Source organism: Myodes glareolus, chromosome 17 (assembly GCF_982192425.1).
Source record: "Myodes glareolus chromosome 17, mMyoGla1.1, whole genome shotgun sequence".
Classification (NCBI taxonomy): domain Eukaryota; kingdom Metazoa; phylum Chordata; class Mammalia; order Rodentia; family Cricetidae; genus Myodes; species Myodes glareolus.
Window position 1 is genome coordinate 56,008,587 of NC_142042.1, and position 20,286 is coordinate 56,028,872.

General features: G+C 47.9%; 1 long non-coding RNA gene across 2 annotated transcripts; it reads right to left on the reverse strand.

The window, feature by feature from the left end:
* Nucleotides 1–513: 513 nt before the first annotated feature.
* LOC125405619 (uncharacterized) lies at nt 514–19,982 on the reverse strand. Of its 2 annotated transcripts, XR_015735354.1 has the most exons (5): nt 19,754–19,982; nt 15,692–15,774; nt 14,704–14,958; nt 1,495–1,659; nt 514–843 (listed from the first exon to the last, which is right to left on the reverse strand). It is a non-coding gene; the product is annotated as an uncharacterized LOC125405619 (long non-coding RNA). The 2 variants fall into 2 exon arrangements; XR_014997821.2 differs by lacking the exons at nt 14,704–14,958; nt 15,692–15,774 and having other exon boundaries at nt 19,754–19,968.
* Nucleotides 19,983–20,286: the final 304 nt, after the last annotated feature.

Sequence of the window (20,286 nt, forward strand, 5' to 3'; positions counted from 1 at the left end):
AAATTCCCACTCTGATAACATAGTTAATCTTCTCCATCCCCCACAGGGAGAGGGGAGAGGGGCTAAGGACCATGAGGACTCAAATCCAGGACCTCACACATGCTTGGCAAGCGCTCTACTACTGTGCTACATTCCCTATCCTGACAAGTAACTGTTCTAATTTGATATCTAACTTTCTAAAACAATGGCCGTGTGTGTCTAGATGAGGGTATGTGAACCACATGTGTGCAGGTACCCATGGAGGCCAGAAGAGGGCAACAGATCTCCTGGAACTATAGGTACAGGTGGTTTGTTGTTCTTTTTTTTTAAGATTTATTTATTTTTACTTTATGTGTAGAGGTGTTTTGCTTGGTTGTGTGTCTATGCACCACATGTGCACAGTGCTCTCTGAGGCCAGAAGAGAACACTGGATCCTCTTGAGCTGGAGTCACAGATGGTTGGGACCTGCCATGTGCATTCTGGGAGCCCAGCTGGAGCCTCTGTAGGAGAAGCAAACACTCGGAACCACTAGGCCATCTCTCTAGCTCTCTTAATGTTAATCTTTAATTTCAATGTTTTTTTGCAACATGAATATTGTTCAGTGTTTGTGTGTGCTTTTAAATTTTTCCATTAGAAAAGCCCTGACAAAAACACAGACTATAATAGAACAGATGTGTCGGAGTCACCGTCGGCACGGAGTGACTGCTGGCGTCCTGTCGATCTTGTCTCATCTGTTTACGTCTTTCTATCACCACTTCTTTCAACTTCATGTCACTTCAGCTACAAACACGTCCGCATGCTTCATTCCAGCATAGTAGAGTGTTTGGCATAGCATACCCAAGGCCCTGGGTTCAATCCCCAGTACTGAAAGAACAAACAAAAAATTACTTTTTAGATCATAATGTAACATTCCCATGACTACGCTTACCTTTATTGTCTTGAGTGCACCCAGCTACATCCCTTTTCTCTCTGTGTTTTTTAAGTGATGGATCTCACCCATTGAACCAATTCAATTACAGACGGTCCTAGGGATTCGTGATGCATTGTTTGAAAATGAAACTTTAAGTCTCAGATCTCTGTATGGGGGTTTTAGTCAAGTAGGCTAGAGAATTCTCTAGGCAAGAATTCTGCAGAGGCCCACAGTGGGTCCGAGCCAATCAGATACTCCCCTCTCTGGAGGACGAGCACAGAGGGAGCCCTTGATAAGCTTCTGGGGCCTGGCTGTGTTACCTCCCACAGCGGTCCTCCCAGGATGCCTTTCTGCCGAACTATTCCGGGAGTGAGGAGACTAGACCTCTTGCTTATCTCACCTCTGCCTAAGCTGTGTGACCCTGGGGGCCCCCAGAGCCTGCTAATTAGAGATGGTTGGAAGGATTATTGGACCCTGCCTGGCGGTAGTGCCCAGTTTTAAATTTAATATCCAGTCGTCTCAGGGCCAGGGTTCACCTTGATAAGTCCCCAAGACAAAGCAAGGAGACAGACTGCTTTCAACCGAGCACTCAAACCTCTGAATACCGTTTTTGTTTAAGCCCCAAGGCTGGGAACTTTCCACGGGCTGGCAAGCTAGCTCTCCTCAAGGTCAGCCCTTCCTCAGCGTTCTTCATAGGAAGCGTGTCCCACGGCTGGCTCCGATCCTGCCCTCTTGGCTTTGGGGGGTACTTACGTAATTCTTAGGAAGACCTAGAAATGCAAGCATATGATGCCCTCAATTTCCAGCACAGATGGACTGCTGCGCATTTTTAGCTGGCGCTGATAGACGGCTTTTTGCACATATAAATACATGGATACACATGGGTATGCGCATGCGCATGCGCACACAATCTCCTGACTTGTGACCACATTTCCGCTTCAGTGTTTCACCTTTTAAAATTAAATACAACATCTGGAGCCATAGAAGGGGAACCACAGCCAACAATCAGTGCATTCTTTAGGCTGAGTGAGTAAGCTGTGAGGTAGGGCACACATTGGAGTGGGCACCACAATAGCACTGCCAAGCCACGCCCTCTTGGGATCCTAGCTCTGGTTTTGAGGGTTTGAGTAGTGTGTGACTTATCCTTGAATTCACGCACCAACGCCAGTCAAACACGGTTCTGCACACACAACAGTATCTATTATGTACATATAATGATTCAAAGGTTAGGGAGGGCTAGCAAGACGGCTCGGCGGGTAAAAGCGCTTGCAGGGAAAGCCAGATGACCTGAGTTCAAACCCGTGGACAAAAGTCAGGTGTGGTGGTGCGCAGCTGTGATCCTAGCGATTCTATAGTCAGACGGAATGCCGAGGCGGGAGTCCAAAGACCGGCTAGCCTGGAATACCCATAGCGTGACCGAAACAGGGAGAGAGACTTTGCCCCTTGGTCGAAGAAAACAACTGACCTCGGAAAGTTAGCCTCTGAATTCCACCAACGGCACAAGTATGAGTACACAGCCTTCCCCCGCCCCCATTAAATAAATTAATAAACTTTAAAAAGAACAGAGATCCCTTCTGTTCTTTAAAAAAAAAAAAAGGAAAAAATCAAAAGGTTAGGAAAAAACTTGACTGGGGAAAAGTGGCTAGATCTAGAAAATGTGTTCACCAAAAGTTTCATAGAGACCCTGGAAATGAAGATTCTGGAAGTGCTTTACTGAAGGAAGAAACAACACAGCTGCTGGGAGCACAGCTGCTGGGAGCACGGTCTGGTCCGGATGGAAGCAGACTCGCTGGGAGCACGGTCTGGTCCGGATGGAAGCAGACTCACAGTCGCGCCCTGCCGCTTTCTCCCTAGGACCTACCGCAACCTTCTCTTCACTTGGGAGTCTTTCTTCCCAATATGTAAAGTGGGCAGAGCATTGTGAGAGCTGCCCTGAGGATTAAGTGAGATTACAGGGCATTTGGCACCATGGCTACAAATAGCAAGGGCATTCTAAATGTGGCTGGCGGGTACTACAGTGAGCTTTAAATCCAAGGCAAACACTCTTCCTCTGAAGTGCAGAACCTCTCTCTCTCTCTCTCTCTCTCTCTCTCTCTCTCTCTCTCTCTCTTTCTCCCATCCCCATCCCCACCCTTTACCTCCCACCCCCTCCCTAGAAGCTACAGGGTTTCTTCGGTCAGTACGGCTGGTTTGCAGAGACACCAGCGTTGGCACATGCTAGGCTCCCTTGCATTATCCGAACAATGTCTACACTTGAGTGTGTAGTTTCCTGGTCTAACAAGTTAGGAGTGTGCAAGTGCAACTGGCAGACAGGGCCGAGAGCAGGTGCACCCAAGAGGCCCTGGTACAGCCCCTGCTGTGTTTGCTGGCTGCCTTGCTTGACTGGCTCCTTTCTGTTCCCCGCTTACACAGTGTCTGTTTTCCTTTTCCTTACATTTATAAGAAGCTGAAAAAAAAAATTCTTTGTCAACTATGGTGCGCCCTATGTACCATCTTAGGGAAGAAGGAAGTGATGCCATTACTCAAGTCTGGGTAAATACTCAGTTCTGTATGCCTATTTTCTCTTAATGTTTGCAACAAACACCACTGTTGATTCCACTTTACAAACAACAAGACTCACAAGCAGGCTGCGGATGCCCCGTCACCAGGAGCAGAAAAGGTAGAGAAAACGATGTGTTTTAACACCAGCAACTGGTTAGTCCATCTGCTCACCAATCCTTTCAACAACCCTGAAACTTCATCCTGACTCCAAAGGATTTGGAATCTCTCTGTGGAGGGAGGCCACATGGACATCTGCCTGGTTTCTCAGTATTGGCTGGGACTGCCCCATCAATGTTGCTCCCCTAGCAAGGACTCACTTGTAGACTCCTCTTTGGGTTGGGTAGGGAGAAGTCCCCTGAGTTTGAAGGTTGGTTTCCATCCTGGGGTTAGATATAGTCGACACCATTTACTGGAACACCTTTCGGATGCTTAGGTCAGGAAGCCTGAGTTCTGCAGGGACTGGGGGCAGGGGGGAGATAAGAAGGCATGTCTTCTTGTAGTAAGGAGCGCGGGCCCCTTATTCGGTCCCGCCCGGCTAGCTTACACCCGAAATATTACATGAAAATTGTATTAATTAGATCACTGCCTGGCCTATTAGCTCTAGCCTCTTACTGGCTAACTCTCACATCTTGATTACCCCATTTCTATTAATGTAAAATGCCACTTGACTGTGGCTTACCGTCACAAGTTTAACCAGCGTCCATCTTGGGCAGGAGAATCATAGCGTCTGCCACACTGCCCTTCTTCTCAGCATTCTGTTCTGTCTACTCCGTCCACCTACAGTTTCTGTGTAATTATTTCAGGGTGGGGGGGGGGGCTAAGCTACCCGGGCAGCAGGACACAGCCCGCTCCTTTTACTATACCTTCTGAATCTCCTCCCTGCCTTGATGGGTGTTTTTTTTTCTCCTCCTAATCATGTGCCCTGCTCGAGGACCCTCCCTGTGAAAGTTTGAGAATACCCTTTAGTTCAATGACAACTTACCTTATACCAAAACTTTTCCACAGTGGGGACTCACCCCCATGCTTCTTTAGGACTGTTAGACTTATTCCCTGCACTGGCCAGGAGCATGCTGGCAGACAGCCCTCTCCAAGAAGTGCTTCTGCTGAAGAGAGAGCCCCCACCCAGCCAGCAAGATCACACATCCCTTCAAGGACAATCCACATCTAACAGGGTACCAGGGTACAGAGGTCTTGGCCCACTTTCGAAGCTCCAAATGGAGCCTTGACTGCAATAGCTTTGCATCTCTCTCTCTCTCTCTCTCTCTCTCTCTCTCTCTCTCTCTCTCTCTCTCATTTTCCTTTCCTTCTGTTGTATTGAGCCCAAGGGGATGTCCTGAGGACTGTTTTGCAGAGGCAGTGCCTTCTCTTTTACATGCTTCTGGAAACCCAGCCCATGATATCAACCCCACACCAAATGCTCACTTGCTGCTGCTCCCTGACCCCCTTGTCTAATAAACAATAGGAGAAGGTCACAACTCAAAAGAAGCTAGTTTTTGACTGCTGCTTCTTTTGTGTCTCCTTGCACCCCTGATTTTCTCAAGCCCCCTGCTGTGCTGTGACTTCTCGTCTAGGGTTGGCAGACAGCGTGATGACATCCGATGATGTCTGTGCTTGACTGACAGAGCCAGTGACTATGAGGAGTGCACAGTTACTGGGATTAAGGTATTAAAGTTGATGATCACACGATCCCCGAATAGGAAGGCTCTACTTGCTATCGTTGTCCCGAGGTCATTATGAGGATCCATAGAGAGGAAGGGAGTGGCAGAAGAGAGTCAGAGGGAGGCGTGACCACAGAGGGTCCGGGAGACACAACACCCTGCCTTGAAAGTGGAGAGAGAAACCATGCGCAGAAAGAACAGATGGCCTTCCAGCACCGGAGAAGACAGGGGATCCAGTCCTTCTCCATAAAGAAAAGTGAGCCTGCTGGCACTCCACTTTAGCCCAGTGGGACACACGGCAGACCTCCAGCCTACAAGGCTGTACATTGATATGTTTGCGCTGTTTTAAGTTGTTAAATTTGTGATCATTTGTTAGAGCAGTAACGGGAAGCTCACACACAGACAACTAAGAGCCAAGGCCCCATGTGACGTCAAGCCTTTCTCCACACCAAGATAGCCAGCATCCCATCATAGAAGACACCAAGCCATTGTCTGGAGAAGGCTTCCTTCAAAATTCAAATACAATTCACGATTCTGAGATGCGCATGGTGTCATCTGAAAATGCCTTTAAAAATCAAGCCCTGACAAACACACGGCGTTCTTGAGATCCTAAGACCTTTTACTCACTCGTCTATAAGGCAGGTAGACTCTTGCAATCGTGGGCATCTCAGGCTGGAAGAAGCATGGGATGTGACTCACGAGAATCAGAAGTAAGTGAATTCATTAGCACCCTTGGAGACTGGAGCAGAGATTAGATACCACACAGAATAGAAAACCTCAAAGGAGAAGTTGATTGAAAGAGGAGGTGATTGGGCTGGAGATATAGCTTAGAGGTTAAGAGCATTTGCTGCTCTTACAGAGGACCCTGATTTAGTGCCCAGCATCCACATGGTGACTAACACCCTCCTCTGGCCGCTGGGGTACTGCACGCAGTACATGGTGTACAGACACATAGGCAGACAAAAACACCCATACACATAAACTAAAGGTAAATAAGCCACCAGTTAATACTTTTTCAAGAAACAGGAGATAACAAGAGAGTCTTGCAGATAGGAAAGAGAGAGAAAGAGAGAGAGAGAGAAAGATCTGGGCAGCCAGCAAGTGTAAGAGAGGATTGGGACAGGAGAGGAATGCCCTAAGCCTTACAAGGTTTACATTCTGGCATAAAAATTAAATTAAGATCTTCACTTGTTTTCTGAAGCAAATGAGGGTCCAAAAAGTTTGACAGAATATATTTTACAACGGCATTCCTCACCGCAAAGTCAGTAATTAATTAGGTAAACACAAAACACATAATTTCAAGCATAAACAAAACTTCACTGCCCAGTTTGGATGCGTTCATCAGCTCTGTGTACCAGATAAAGTAATCTTTATGGCGGCTAAGGAAAGACATAGAGAAACAGCTAACCAATGAGTGTCAGTCTGTTCTTCCAGCCCATTCTGTCAAATTAATTATAATTATTTATTCACTTAACCAGAATCTTTAAACTTTTAAAAACTGTGTGTGTGTGTGTGTGTGTGTGTGTGTGTGTGTGTGTGTTTGTGTCTTTACAGGAGTTGATTCTTTCCTTCTGCCATGTAGGGCCTTGGAATTGAACTCATGTCACCAGGCCTGGCATCTAGCATCTTTACCCACTGAACAATCTTATCAGCCCCAACAGAGTCTTAACTAAAGGCAAACAATCCAAAGGTACTTGACAATCCTGGGATGACACTGCAGATCTAAAAGATGAAACGATTTCTTCACAATAGAGGCATGATTTCGCTAACCGGTAAATAAGGCAGGAATTCTCCGTTCAGTTGAGAACGAGAGGGCAAACCAACACTGCAGTCCAGGGGCTTGCGATTTAATCTTCCTTGCTACAAAAATTAACTATCACTTGGTGTCTAGTCAAGGTCCTTTCGGGTGCCTCCCATCACAAATGTGGAGAGGTGTTCCTCTGGAACCAACCCGCCACGGCCACATACAGAATTCTGTGCGGAAGGACAGCAGATCTTTCAAAGTCACAAACAGTTTTCTGCTCCAAGCTCCATCATTACTCTGAAGTTGACCAATATTGCTATTAAGGGCTGGAATGTTCGTATGTCAAGCAGAAAAGCACAAAGGTTTAACAAAGAAAACTCTCTGGGGCTCAGCTGAACGGAGAGTAGGAACTGAGGGCTCTCTGGGCTTCTGTTAGTTCAGCCCCAGCCCTTAGGCACTCCTAGGGACAGAGGTAACCTGCTCTCAGGGTGCTGGGTAGCCACTGCTGGCATTCAGCAGTGTTGGAGCCCATCTGAGGAAAGACCCAGGGAGACTCAGAGATGCAAGTGTGAGTACAGTTAGTCCTAAGAAAATTGATAGGATGAGGAAGCTTAAAATACAGGGTGAGGGACTGAAAAAAAAAAAGGTGCACTATTTTTAAAATCAAATCTGGGGTTTCAAACTTGTCGTGCTGAGTTCTGCTGAACACAGTCCACCAAGTGAGGAAACCACCTAGGCCATCATTGACAGACTTCCAAGGTTCACTATGCGCAGGTGTTCCATGGAACCCTAGAGAGGAAGCAGATTATTATACTGTAACCACCTTTGCAAAAAGGAAATTATAAAGAGACACTTGTGTTCCCCCCCCTTTTCAATGATCAGACTACTGAAATAACAGACCCAAAGAATGGGGTCTCTGGGAGCCTAACGCTGGGGGTTGGGGAGGGAGGCTGGAGTTCTGGTGCCAGGCAGAGGAAGAGCTTGCCTCCAGGGAAGGAGCTTGCCTCCAGGGGAGGAGCTTGCCTCCAGGGATGAATCATTACACAGTCCAGCATCTTATCAGGGCACATTGCAGACCAGGCCAGAGCTGACACAATGCTGGGGCAATGACAGGCAGGATATCACTCTCAAAAAAATTCTTCTAAAAGTCTCTTCTCTTTGTTTTTCATCGTTACCTGTCTCTTCAAGAAGTTTATTGGGGATGGGTGGCAGCCTAGCCTAGCTTGTTGGGGCTAGCAAGGCTTAACGTATTTACCCTAAAAACTCTGGTAATTACATTGGATACCAAAAGCACTGATAGGCCTTGGAGAGACAGAATCGCCCACAGTGGATAGCACTGTCACCCAGCTACAAAGGCCGATGGGTCCGTGGGAGTCACTGAGGACAGAAGACACACTCTGATGCTAATGTTTCTTCAGAGGCACAGAGAGAGTAGAGGAGCATGTAGGAAGGGGAGGAAGGCGCAGTGGGCTTAGATCTGGAAGTAAGAGTGCGATTTGATCAGTCAATGAAGGAGAGCAGGCCCGAGGAGCAGAGAACACAGTAAGAAGAAAGGATGAAGGCAGGCTGTTTGCAGAAGGGTGAGTCACCTGAATGACAGTGTTGGAAAGGGACACAGATCTATTGGGCAGTTGGATGCTGTTCTGTAGGAGGAAGGAGGCAGGACACCCTACCAAGTGCCCCTTAGAGCCCCAGCCAATCCTATCATCTCTTTAACTCAAGGTGACCACGAATGTACTTCTCCATAGAAATCTTCGAGCTTTGCTTCTCAAGTGGGACCACACAGTGAGGCATTTCCCACCCAGCTTTTGGTACTTAGTTATGTTTTTAAGGGTCCTCCAGTGAGGGAGGAGGTGCTGAGATTGTGTTCCCTTGTTATGACTAATGTCCCACCATGGAGATGACATCTTTCTTAACTGTTTAATCGAGGGCCAAACCTGGAACCTTACCAAAGCTCTACCATTGAGCCAAATCCCCAACTCTTCTTAGTTCTATACTCAAGGGGTGTGGGGTTACAGACAACTTGCCAGTGGCTACACCCCTACAGAAAAACCGCTTGCCCTCCCCAACAGCCACTGATTGTAAGTAGCTCCCAGGGGTGGGGCCACATGTGTTCCGCCTCCATTCATGCCGGAACCTTGATGGGTTCCTGAAGGGACACCACCAGCCTGAGCGTGGCAAACAGGACTCTACAGGTCTTGTCCTCCTCCCCTATTCCCTCTGCCTTGCTAAAAACCAATAAATTACACCCCCAAAGCTCACCACCAAGGTCTACTCCCTTATTTGGCCACTTCCTCCTCCTGAGGCTGACTACCAAGGTCCAGCTGTCCAAGTATCAGAAGTCCAGCTGTCGAAAGCCCCCTCTGGCTCACCTAATTAACATGCCCAATTAAAATTAAACGCCTCCCCCTTTATGTTTATAAACTGCTCTTTGTCAGAGATGCATCTGCCTTCTCTCTATCCAGAGGCAGACCTTTGTCCCTCTTGGGAACAAATATCCTTCCCTCTCCCTTCTCTTGTTCCCTTCCCCTTCTCCCAAGCCCTCCATCTTCCCTCTTTGTCTCTTATTCCCTGCCCTTTGGCCCTCCAGGACAAATAAGTCTCCTTCGGGCTGAGAACTTGCTCTTGGGTGTCCTGAACCACACCATCCCTTTCAGTCCCATCTTGTGCAGGCCTCCTGTGGTGACCATTGCTTCTGTGAGTTTGTGCAGTGACCAGTGTGTCCAGTGTCCAGTAGCTCTCCTTCCTCTTCATCCTCTAGCTTTTATATTCTTGTGGCCTCCTCTTCCACGATGTTTCCTGAGCATTGGTGGATAAGTGTAGAAATATCTCGTTGAGGGCCCTGACTCAACCATCACTTATTCTTGCTGCTTTGACCAGTTATGATGCCCACTGCAAAATGAAGCTGCCCTGACCAATGTTGAGAGCAGCACTAATCTAAACAGTGTCCAGTCATATTGATCCCTAGCTAGCCAGGCCTCTAGAGCAGAGATAGGAAGTACTGGCCATGAGGAGGTGCGCTATACCCATAAAGAACATAATGGGCTTGCTAATTCATTCAAACGGAAATCTGGGCATTGTGGGTGGGAATGGATTTTGAGGGAGTGGGATAATGCTGGAAAATACATAAAACTAGGCCAGGAAGAGTTTGTCAGTATGACTTCATTGAGCAGAGAGTGTAGGTTTAATGTTGTAGATCATTTAATTAAGAAAAGGTGCCAAGTGGTCTAGAAAGATGGTTCGGTGGCTAAGAACACTGGCTGCTTTTCCAGAGGATCCAAGTTTAATTCCCAGAACCACACGACAGCTCACAACCATCTGTAACTGCGGTCCCAGGGGATCTAACACCTTCTTCTCACCCCACAGGCACCAGATATGCGCGTGATGCAAACCTATACGCAGACAAAACGTGTGTACTATATGCATGTGTGTGTGCGTGCGTGTGTGCGTGCATGTGTGTATGTGCGCGCGCGCATGTGTGTGTGCGCATGCGCACGTGTGTGTGTGCGTGTGTGTGTGTGTGTGTGTGCACGTGCGTGTATGTGTGTGTCTATGTGCTTTAAAAAGAAGGTGCCAAGAGTTTATTTGATTGACTGGCTGTTGATTTTGATATACAGGACAAAAGATGGCCTGCTGTTCCTTAGGAGATGTCTAACGCTCCTGGCTCAGTGTGGATGAAGGGATTCAAAGGCTCAGGGGAATTGGAATGCTTGCGTAGATTTGCTGTTCCAAACCAAATCCTTAGTAAAGTTTCTGCTACGGTTTTCAGCGGGGTCAGTGAATTCAGTCAGCTTGGCAAAGGACACCGCCACAGCTCCAGACTATGTGGGGGGCAGGCTTCACAATGTCTCATTCTAAGGAGCCAGAGCTCCAAACCTGAAGGAATCCGGCCATGCCCTACTGCAGTTTTCTCTCTGAGTCATAAAGAATAGATATGCTGTGATATCACAGTCCCTATTTATAGCTCTGTTCTATACGCCCCCCTGTAACACAGGCTGTCCTGCCACCCTGCCTGGAAGGATGTGGTCAGGTGTTTCTATGCTCTCTTCAGGCTGTCCTCTGGGCATGCCCCCATCACCCCATCTATGGCAGTCACCCCTCTGGGCACGCCCCATCACCCCATCTATGACAGTCACCCTCTTACTTTAAGCTATTCCCTGAGGCAGGCTTCCCACTAGATGGAAAATCTCTCTCCCTCTCCCTCCAGTTACATCCTGTTCCCACTGATATGTTGTACTGTGTCCCTTATAATGATCTCTCCTCAGGGCCAGAGCATGGCTTCTGTGGTTATGAGACCCTCTGTCTTAACAAAGCTGTGGTTATGAGACCCTCTGTCTTAACAAAGCTGTGGTTATGAGACCCTCTGTCTTAACAAAGCTCACTTCTAAAGGATAATTTCACGTCAGCTCTCTCCCCAAACAAACCTTTATCCCTGTCCTAGTTGTGACGGTATCTGCCACCTCACCACAGTTAGGAATGAGTTCCCGAGGGACTGGACAGTTTGGGTGACCAGGAACTTGACTGACATTGACCTGACGGTACCTCAGCCAGGGGTGCAGCCAAATACATGGAGCTCCTGGACTGACCACAAACTCTCCAAAAATAGCTACGATCTCTAATGACCACAAGACAATGCCTGGACAGCTGCGAAGCTTGACTGAGATGGCCACCATCTTCTTCCCTTTCTCTGTCTGGACTCCATTTCCCGGCCAGCAGGCAGCTCCAGCTGAAGTTTTATCTTTGTCCTGCAAATGTTGTTTGTAAACTAAACACAGCATAAGAAGATGTTGTGAATGTGAAGTTGACAAGGGCTAGACTAATATTATAAACTTGACTAATCTAGAACCATCCAAAAGACGAGCCTCTAGACACCTGGGAGGGGTAATCTAGTTTGGGTTAGCTTGTGGATGTGACTGTGAGGGGTAATCTAGTTTAGGTTAGCTCGTGGACGTGACTGTGAGGGATAATCTAGTTTAGGTTAGTTCGTGGACATGACTGTGAGGGATAATCTAGTTTAGGTTAGCTCGTGGACGTGACTGTGAGGGATAATCTAGTTTAGGTTAGCTCGTGGACGTGACTGTGAGGGATAATCTAGTTTAGGTTAACTCGTGGACGTGACTGTGAGGGATAATCTAGTTTGGGTTAGCTCGTGGACGTGACTGTGAGGGATAATCTAGTTTAGGTTAGCTCGTGGCCGTGACTGTGAGGGGCTTCCGTGATTAGTTTCCTCTCAGGGGGAAGATAAGCCCTGAATGTAGGCAGCGCCTTCTAGAGGTAGCCTAGATGAAGGGAAATCTGAGGAAAAAGCTTTTGCTTTTTGCTTGCTTGCCTTTGCATCTTGTTCATGAGTTATCAACCATATTGTTGCTGCAGCCACTGTTGCTTCTTTGGCCTTCCAACTTGGACAGCAGGCCAGTAGCTCTCTAGAAATTCTTCAGCCATTAGCACCAACTTGGTACTGTTAAGATATCCAGTCTCGGGGACTTGGCAGGTACTGGGTTCTCAGCTTCCCAGGGTGAAGACAGTCATGGTTGGGTTTTCCAGACCGTATTGTACATCTGGACTTCATTCCCAAGTCAGCAGGCAGCCAATCCAAAAAGTCCCCTTTTAATATATTAAAATATATTTTTTATTCCTCTCAGGAACCCTCCTCACTCACACACATGGCAGTAACTCCTGCTAGAGCAGAGGTTCTCAATCCTTCTAGGACGGAGACCCTTTACCTCATGTTGTGATACCCCCAACTATAAAATTAATTATTTTTGTTGCTACTTCATAACCATAATTTTGCTATTGCTATGAATCATAATGTAAATATATGTGCTTTCCCATGGTCTTAGGCGACCCTGTGAAAGGGTCACAACCCGCAGGTTGAGAACCGCTGGGCTAGATAATCATTGTTCCCTTCTTACAGAGATAGGGCAAGGATTGAGTGAAATAATAATAAGAAATAACTTAATTATTCCTGGTCCTTAGAAGATATTTAATAAATGATAATCTTTGCTACCATTTCTGTATTCCATTATATATATACATATATATATTTCTATGATGCACATTTTTATTTATATGACCTGCCCTCACTTTTTCTTTCTCTTTCCTCCTGTCCTCTCACTTTCTCTCCTTCCTTCCTTCCTTCCCTCCTTCCTTCCTTCCTTCATTCCTTCCTCCCTTCCTCCCTTCCTCCTTCCCTCCCTCCCTCCCTCCCTCCCTCCCTCCTTCCTTCCTTCCTTCCTTCTTTCCTTCCATCCTTCCTTTTCTTTCTCTTTATAGAGTCATATGTAGCTCAGACTGGCCTCCAGCTCCCTAAGTAACCAAGAATAACCTTGAACTCCTGATTGACCTGCCTCTCCCTCCCAAGTGCTGAGGTCACAGGCAGTCTTTGCTGAGGCCAGTCTTTGCAATGCTGCAGAGCAATCGGGGTTTCCTGCATGCTAGGTGAGCCCTCTACCAATTGAACTTCTCCAGGCTTATGTGGCGGGGGGGGGGATTTCTCTAATCAGGTCTGTTTTCTTTAGATAAATTCTTAAACATAAAATCCCCAAATCAAAGGGTATTCACACTGTTATAGCTCTTCATACACTATCCGCATTGCCACATTACTTTTCCAAATAATTATTGTGATACAGAGTAGGACCAGAAACAGGAAGACCATCATTAGCTCTGGAATCACTGTTGGATTTCACAAGAATTGGGAGTTTAGAGATGATCATTCTCCATACCCATAAAGACACCCATCAAAAGAAGATGTGAGGAGTTCAAGGCCAGTCTGGTCTACAAAGCAAGTTCCAGGACAACCAAGGCTACACTGAGAAACCCTGTTTTGAAAAATCAAAAAGAGAGTGAGAGAGAAGGGATGGGTTGGGTTGGGTTTTGCTGAATATAGGGCAGAGCCAAGTGAGAGAGGGAAAACAAAGTTCCAGTCAGAAAAGGGCCTCTGAGGTCAAGGAGAATAGATAAGGAAGCCAACAACGGCGTGTGTTGTCAGTGCAGGAAGGGGTAGTGCTGTCCGATGCCCACTGGCTCGCCAGGAATGTTGCGGGTAAACCAGCAAGTGACAGGAGCCTGCTGAGTTCTAACTTGGTCATGGCAAGGGTAGAATAGGGAGGATACCTAGTTTATACACACACACACACACACACACACACACACACACACACACACACACCAAGAACAATTAGGAGAATCTTTACGGTGGCCTAGCTGCTGGCACTCAGTGCACTCTGTTATACAAGCATCTCTGTCGGGTGTTCAGTGCAGGCTTGACACATCATTTCAAAGGTCACAGGTGATCGGACCCCTTTGTGTCCTTATTCTGGTCTCTCAATGCTCTCCCCTGCATTCTATCCACAGCCATGGACCTCTTCCCAGTTCACAGACACACCAGGTAAGTAAGCAGCCATCCCCAGGAAGTAACAGGGTATCCCCTCTGCCAGAAGATTCTTCCCCCAGAAGCTCACTTGACACATCAACCCCCATCTTCTTCAGATCTTTACATGGGCCTCATCTCCTACGGTTCTCCCAGGCCACCTGCTTAAATGCGGGCCTTCCCCGAGTCCTGAGGCCAAGTCATCTTCCCTAGCTCTGTGCCCTGACTACCTTCTTGGGTCCTGTGGGCCCTTTCATTTAATACAACTCTTGGTTTTCACTTCTCTCCATTTAGAAATGAGGACCTGTCAAAAGAGGAAGGAGAAAAAGGAAGAGGAGGAGGAGGGAGGGAGGGAAGGAGGGAGGGAGGGAAGGAAGGAAAAAAGGAAGGAAGGAAGGAAGGAAGGAAGGAAGGAAGGAAGGAAGGAAGGAAGGAAGCAGGAAGGCAGGAAGGCAGGCAGGAAGGAAAGAAGGAAGAAAGGAAGAAAGGAAGGGAAGTTTACCTCACACAGTGGGAGGGATTTTCGTCTCTCGGTTGACTTATCGAGTGTACTAAGTGTCTGAAGGTACTCAGTTGATGAACAAATGAACGACCTTGGGTGCTGATGTATGGTGACATGGCTTTACTGCTTCAAGGCTGACTCTAGGTTGACCCATGCTGAGCACGGCTTCAAGGTCTATAGAAAGCTCTCCTTCTGTAGACCAGGCTGGCCTCGAACTCACAGAGACTCCTTTACCCTGCCAAATCCAAGATTGCCCTAAAACAGGAAGTTGGAGAATAGTTAAATATTACTTTTGCAGATTAATTTTAAATTGCTTTTTGGGTATTTAAAGATTAGCATCATATGAAAAATTGTCTTTTCCATTTTATAATTTGCTAATACTGTTTCCTGTTCTGCTTAAAATTTTAGGAATGGCTACAATATGTTCTCAGTCAGTGTGGAAAGTTCAGGAAGTTCCGGAGAAAAGACTCACACGTTTATATAAATTAAATTATTTTATGTTGTGAGCAGGGGAAAAAAAGGAACGTTCTCAACAACCATCTCCTGGATGTCTTTGGACGAGGCGACTAAGATGCCCAGGGGCTAAGGACTTTGCCTGTGCTGTCTTCTGTCCCTTGTAATGTTGGAGCCTATTGTCACATCTCAGGCAATCTCATCCTGATGCCACTCTGTCCCCATGCTGGGCAATGGTGGGGACTCTGGCTAGAATGTCCCTTGCCTGGTTTCCTAGGATGAGGGTGGTAGGCCAGCACAGCCGCTTCTCCCCCGACTGAGTAAAGCCCCGTTGGGGTGGCCCTGCTCCGCAGCTGGCCACCGCCCAGCAGATAATGACTCAGCTCCCAGCCTTGGCTCCCTGGTAATCAGCAGAGTCCAGATCACCCTGGATCTGCCTCTCACACGTGTGCCAGGGAGGACAAGAGAAAGAGAAGACGAGAGGGCACAGCAAATGAGGTCAGGGAGAGGCAGGCAATTGAAATTCTAGACTCACCAGGAGCCAAGTGGGCCGGGAGGCTGGAGTTACTGGCTCTGCTCAGCGGGCACCCAGTAGGCAGAAATCCCATTGCCTGGTTCCTGGAGCGGGGGTTGAAGGGCAAACTGTATCTCTGTGGTTGTATTGTGATGGCAAAGGAGGAAGCAAGAGCAGCTGATCCAGCCTGGGCCGGGAGTGCCCACGTGTGCACAGACCCGCCTTTGTGTTCTGGGCCCAGACAACAGGCTGCATTCTTCCCCCACCTCAGTGACGTCCTTCATGGACATGTCCTCAACACACAGTGTCAAAAGATGAAGCGGTTATGGATCAGATGATACGGCATTCCCTCTAGTACCCACTCAGCTTGGGCTGTGCCTCCTCCTGCCACCGAGCACAGAGTGGATTACTGGCCCCAGCCTTGCCCATGGGGTTCAGCAGGGATCTCTGATAGCTACAAGGGTCCGAATTTCAGAGCACAGGAGCTTGAGAGGCCCTGAGAGCCAGTCCACAGGTCAGTGAGGTGACAGGGACAGAGCCAGCGTCAACATTCCCGCCACAGTAGCAGTGAACTAAGAAGGTGATGTGATGTGCCCATAACAGCCTGAAGGAGGTGGGAGCAGGCCAGCTGGATTTCTGGAAGAGAGAGTTTCTAGGCAGAGGGAGCTCCCAGTGTATCTGCAGAATAGAAGACCTACTACACAGACCCTGCTCCCCCGTGCCTGCCAGCCTCACCAAAGGTGTTAGACCACATCCCAGAGGATCCAGAGGGAGACAGGAGACTCTTTGGAAAGGATACTCGTCCCCCAACCCTGACAGATGGTTTCCAAAGCAAACGATCTTATGCCCCGAAGTCAAGTGCAAGGGATGAAGCACCCCAGGGTGTTCCTTGCTGTCCTGCTTAGCCACACCGCAGGGCCACTGCTGGCTCAGCTACTTTGGGAAGTGCTTCTCTCTCTAAATGTAAGCAAAACATCCTTTGAATAGTACAAAGGCCACCTCCCCTGGCCTCGGAGACTTATCCGCTCTTTGGAAAACCCGCTTCTCCTTCCAAGGACAAGTTCACACCATAAGATCTTGGAAGAGAGGTTGTCCTCTCTAACCCTTCATGTTCTCACCATAAGATGGGGCCTACGGGGCCAGTGAGACGGCCCAGCAGGCCAAGCACTCACTGCCAAGCCTGACAACTTGAGTCAATCTCAGGATAAGATGGCATTTGTGGTCCCTGCCCTCGTCCCCTCACAGGCTCCCGAAAAGATCAAATAGCGTAAGGGAAACAAGATGGTCGCGACTGTGACAGTGACAGCCGTTCCTGCTGTCCAGCTGCTGTGTCTGGTTATTGTCCAGCCGAGCTGTACAAAACATCAAGGAGATGCATGCATTATTAAAGTTCTCGTTCTTTTTAATGATTACACAGTAAAGGTACCTCTTTTTGGTATATAGGTCGATGGCGTTTAATACATGTGTAGACCCAGAAAGCCTCATTGGCACAGAAAAGCTCTCTTCCACTGTGTCTTGGCAGTCACACCCGAAGCCACTCTTAAGTCTGGATCCACGCTCCACCTTCATGGTGGCTGAACGTCTCACAAATGAAGTGCCTGGACGTGGAGTCCTTTATGTTAAATTTGTGTTTAGAGCGAATACATATTCCACACCGTAGTAAAAAGTCTGCCTCTATCCCATGCCCCCCAATGACAATCTATTAAAACAACCACGAAACGCGCTATTGTAAATGACAAGGGGTCCACGTTCCCCCTCATGCCCACTCTGCTTCTACCTCCCCGCCACTCATTTGCGCCTAGCAAACACTAACCCTCCATTTAATGTTTTGTTTGGGGTTTTGTTTTTGTTTTCCTTCAACTCGGTGTAACTCTTGGGAGAGGTGCCCAAGTTGATGCATGTATGAATTGACCATTCAGGCAACCATGGCCAAAAGAAAGATTCAGAAGGTCCCATTGCCCAAGAACCCCCTGTTGAGTGTTGTTCAGCGGCACAGACGTGCCACAGCTGGTTGCTACCACCCATCGAAGGACATCTCAGATGTCCCCAGGTTTGGACTTCTACCAAGAAGTCTGTTATAAACATTAGTACATAGAGTTTTTAGTTGGTGTCTGGGACAGGGCCTTGCTATGTGGCCTTGAATGGTCTGGGACTCCAGACCTCATCCAGGGTCCCTAAGCATCTGCTTGACTGTCTTGGTTGCTTGGAAGTGGCTCTGAAGAAGGGCTGCCCATAGGCCCCACTGCCTTCCTGCTCTGACTTCTCCTGTGGGTAAGTCCTTCACCCAGATTTCCAAATTAATAGATTCCCTGCGGCATGACCCACTCTTCCTTCATAACTCATGCCATGACCTCTAGTAATTATCTGTTACTTTCTTCCATGAATATCAAGAATTTCCTGCATTCTTCCCGTGTTGAGGACCTTCATGAGTTTAGGTTTTTAATGGTGTGTGTGTGTGTGGTGTGTGTGTGTGTGTGTGTTGTTTTGTATGCGTGTGTACACACAAGTGTTGTAAGTGTACCTACAATGTCAGGTACATATGGAAGCCAGAGACTTAGACCATCTATCTCCCACATTTGCTTCTCACCTTATTATTTTTGGAGCAGAATTTCTTACTAACCTGGCGCTTGCTGTTGTGGGTGGACCCACAGAAAGCCTCCCTGGGATCTACCTGTCTCTGACCCTCAGGCATAGGTGTGTGCTGCCATGCCTGGTAGTTACTGAGTGCTAGGGTTCCAAACTCACGACCTCATAGTTGCTCAGCAAACACTTTACACACTGAGTCATCTCCATAGCCCCCTGATTTTAATAGGAATCATCCTGTAAGCTGAATGAAAGTGGGACATACTTCCTCCCTTTCTATATAACCTCAGGGCTAACAGAGGGCCTGACACTGTATGAACATGTAACGAGTGTCCGATGCCTTCTCGCATCACAGCCTTGACTCTTGTTGCTCTCTCTAGAAACATCTTTTCTGATTGAGTCCACAAAACCATCCAGTCATGTTGCCTGAGATCGGTATTTGGGAGAAAGTAGATGTTAATATTGGCTGTTGGATGATTTAATGAGTATCCATTGAGGTTCTACTGGGTGCTGGAATGACAGATGAGTGAGGTGGACAATGGCCCTGCCCCCATGAGCTCGCTGACTGTCTAGCCAGCAAGAAACACAGCTGAACAGGTGGCTATTCTAGACGACAGTAAATCCTGTGGAAAAGGAACAGAGCACACTCTGGGACTGTTATAGGGAACCCTGACCCAGCTCTGGGGATCTAGAAGACTCTCTAGAAGAAGTGATAATTGAGTTTGGGCTTTAAAGATACTAGAGATGAGTATGGTGGTGCATGCCTTTAATCCCAGCCCTCAGGAGGCAGAGGCAGGAGGATCGCTGTAAGTTTGAGGCCAGCCTGGTCTACACAGAGAGTTCCAAGTTCGCCAAGGCTACAAAGTGAGACCCTGTCTCAAAAACAAAAGCCTTAGAACGCCAGTAAGTTGTTTATTTTGCTTCTTTTTCCTTCCTTGAAGTTTTCGTGTTGAGACTCGTGTGTCTATGATGGGAAACTCCGATAAGGGTCTCATCCACTGACTCTTGTTCAGTAACGAGAAGAATAACAGACAAAGAATTCAGAAGGGAGTTTTCCTGATAGATGGTAGTCATGGAGCTGATGAAAACAGACACCATAGGACCCTCCCTTACCACTTTCCCCCAAGGGTCCCCTGTATGAATCAGGGGATGTGGGATCTCAAGATGCAATTCGATTTGTATTCTCCAACCTCCAGCTCACTTTACAGTCCAGGCAGAATTGAGCTGAAATGAACATAGCTTCCTTCCATCAGCTATACTCAGGGGCTGCCACCAGGAAGTTCTGGGAGAGAAGTAATGGAGCCAAAGGATACAGCTCACAGGAATGAGGTCTATTTGGCCAGCAGGAAGCCTGGGGATGCCATCCTCAAGTACCAGGGGGCACTTGACCGCAGTCTGGGCTCTAGGGGTAGCCCTAGGGATCTTGCTGTTCTAAGAGCCTGAGTTTGCCCAGATGAGGAAAGCACTGCGCCACCACAGTGTAGGCTCAGGCTGGCTTACCTCCTCCTTCTGGTAACTTCTTGGATTTCTGCTCACACGGCTGCATGGCTGGCTGTCCAGTGTGTACGATGACGCAGGCAGTCACACTGCTGTGTTTCGGCCTGCAGTCATCTTCTTAGGCTTTGTTTTGGACACATTCCCTTTAAGGATTCCGACTGCTCCCAGTCAGCCGGGGTGGGGGGGCATGGGAGGGAGAGATGACTGTGTTCTCAGTGGCCAACCCTGTTAATGAGCAGCAGGAGGCCCCAGTCAGAGAAGGGCGAAGCAAAGCCAGGGCACCCTGGGAAGAGATGCAGAAAAAAGGTGTTCCCCCTCCTGACCTGCAGATCTGTCCAATCTGGATGTTTAGACAGAGAGTCCCAGACCCTCTGAGAGCTGATGTCAGTACTGTGGTTGCTAAGCCTTGCTCTTTGTGCCCTCCGTTCTGTCCAGCTTCAGTTCCCACACTTCAGGCGATCCAATCATTCCTGTCCTCCTTAGCACAGGTTCTGACAACCCCTGTAATAAGATCCTTTGGGAGCTCAATTAATCCT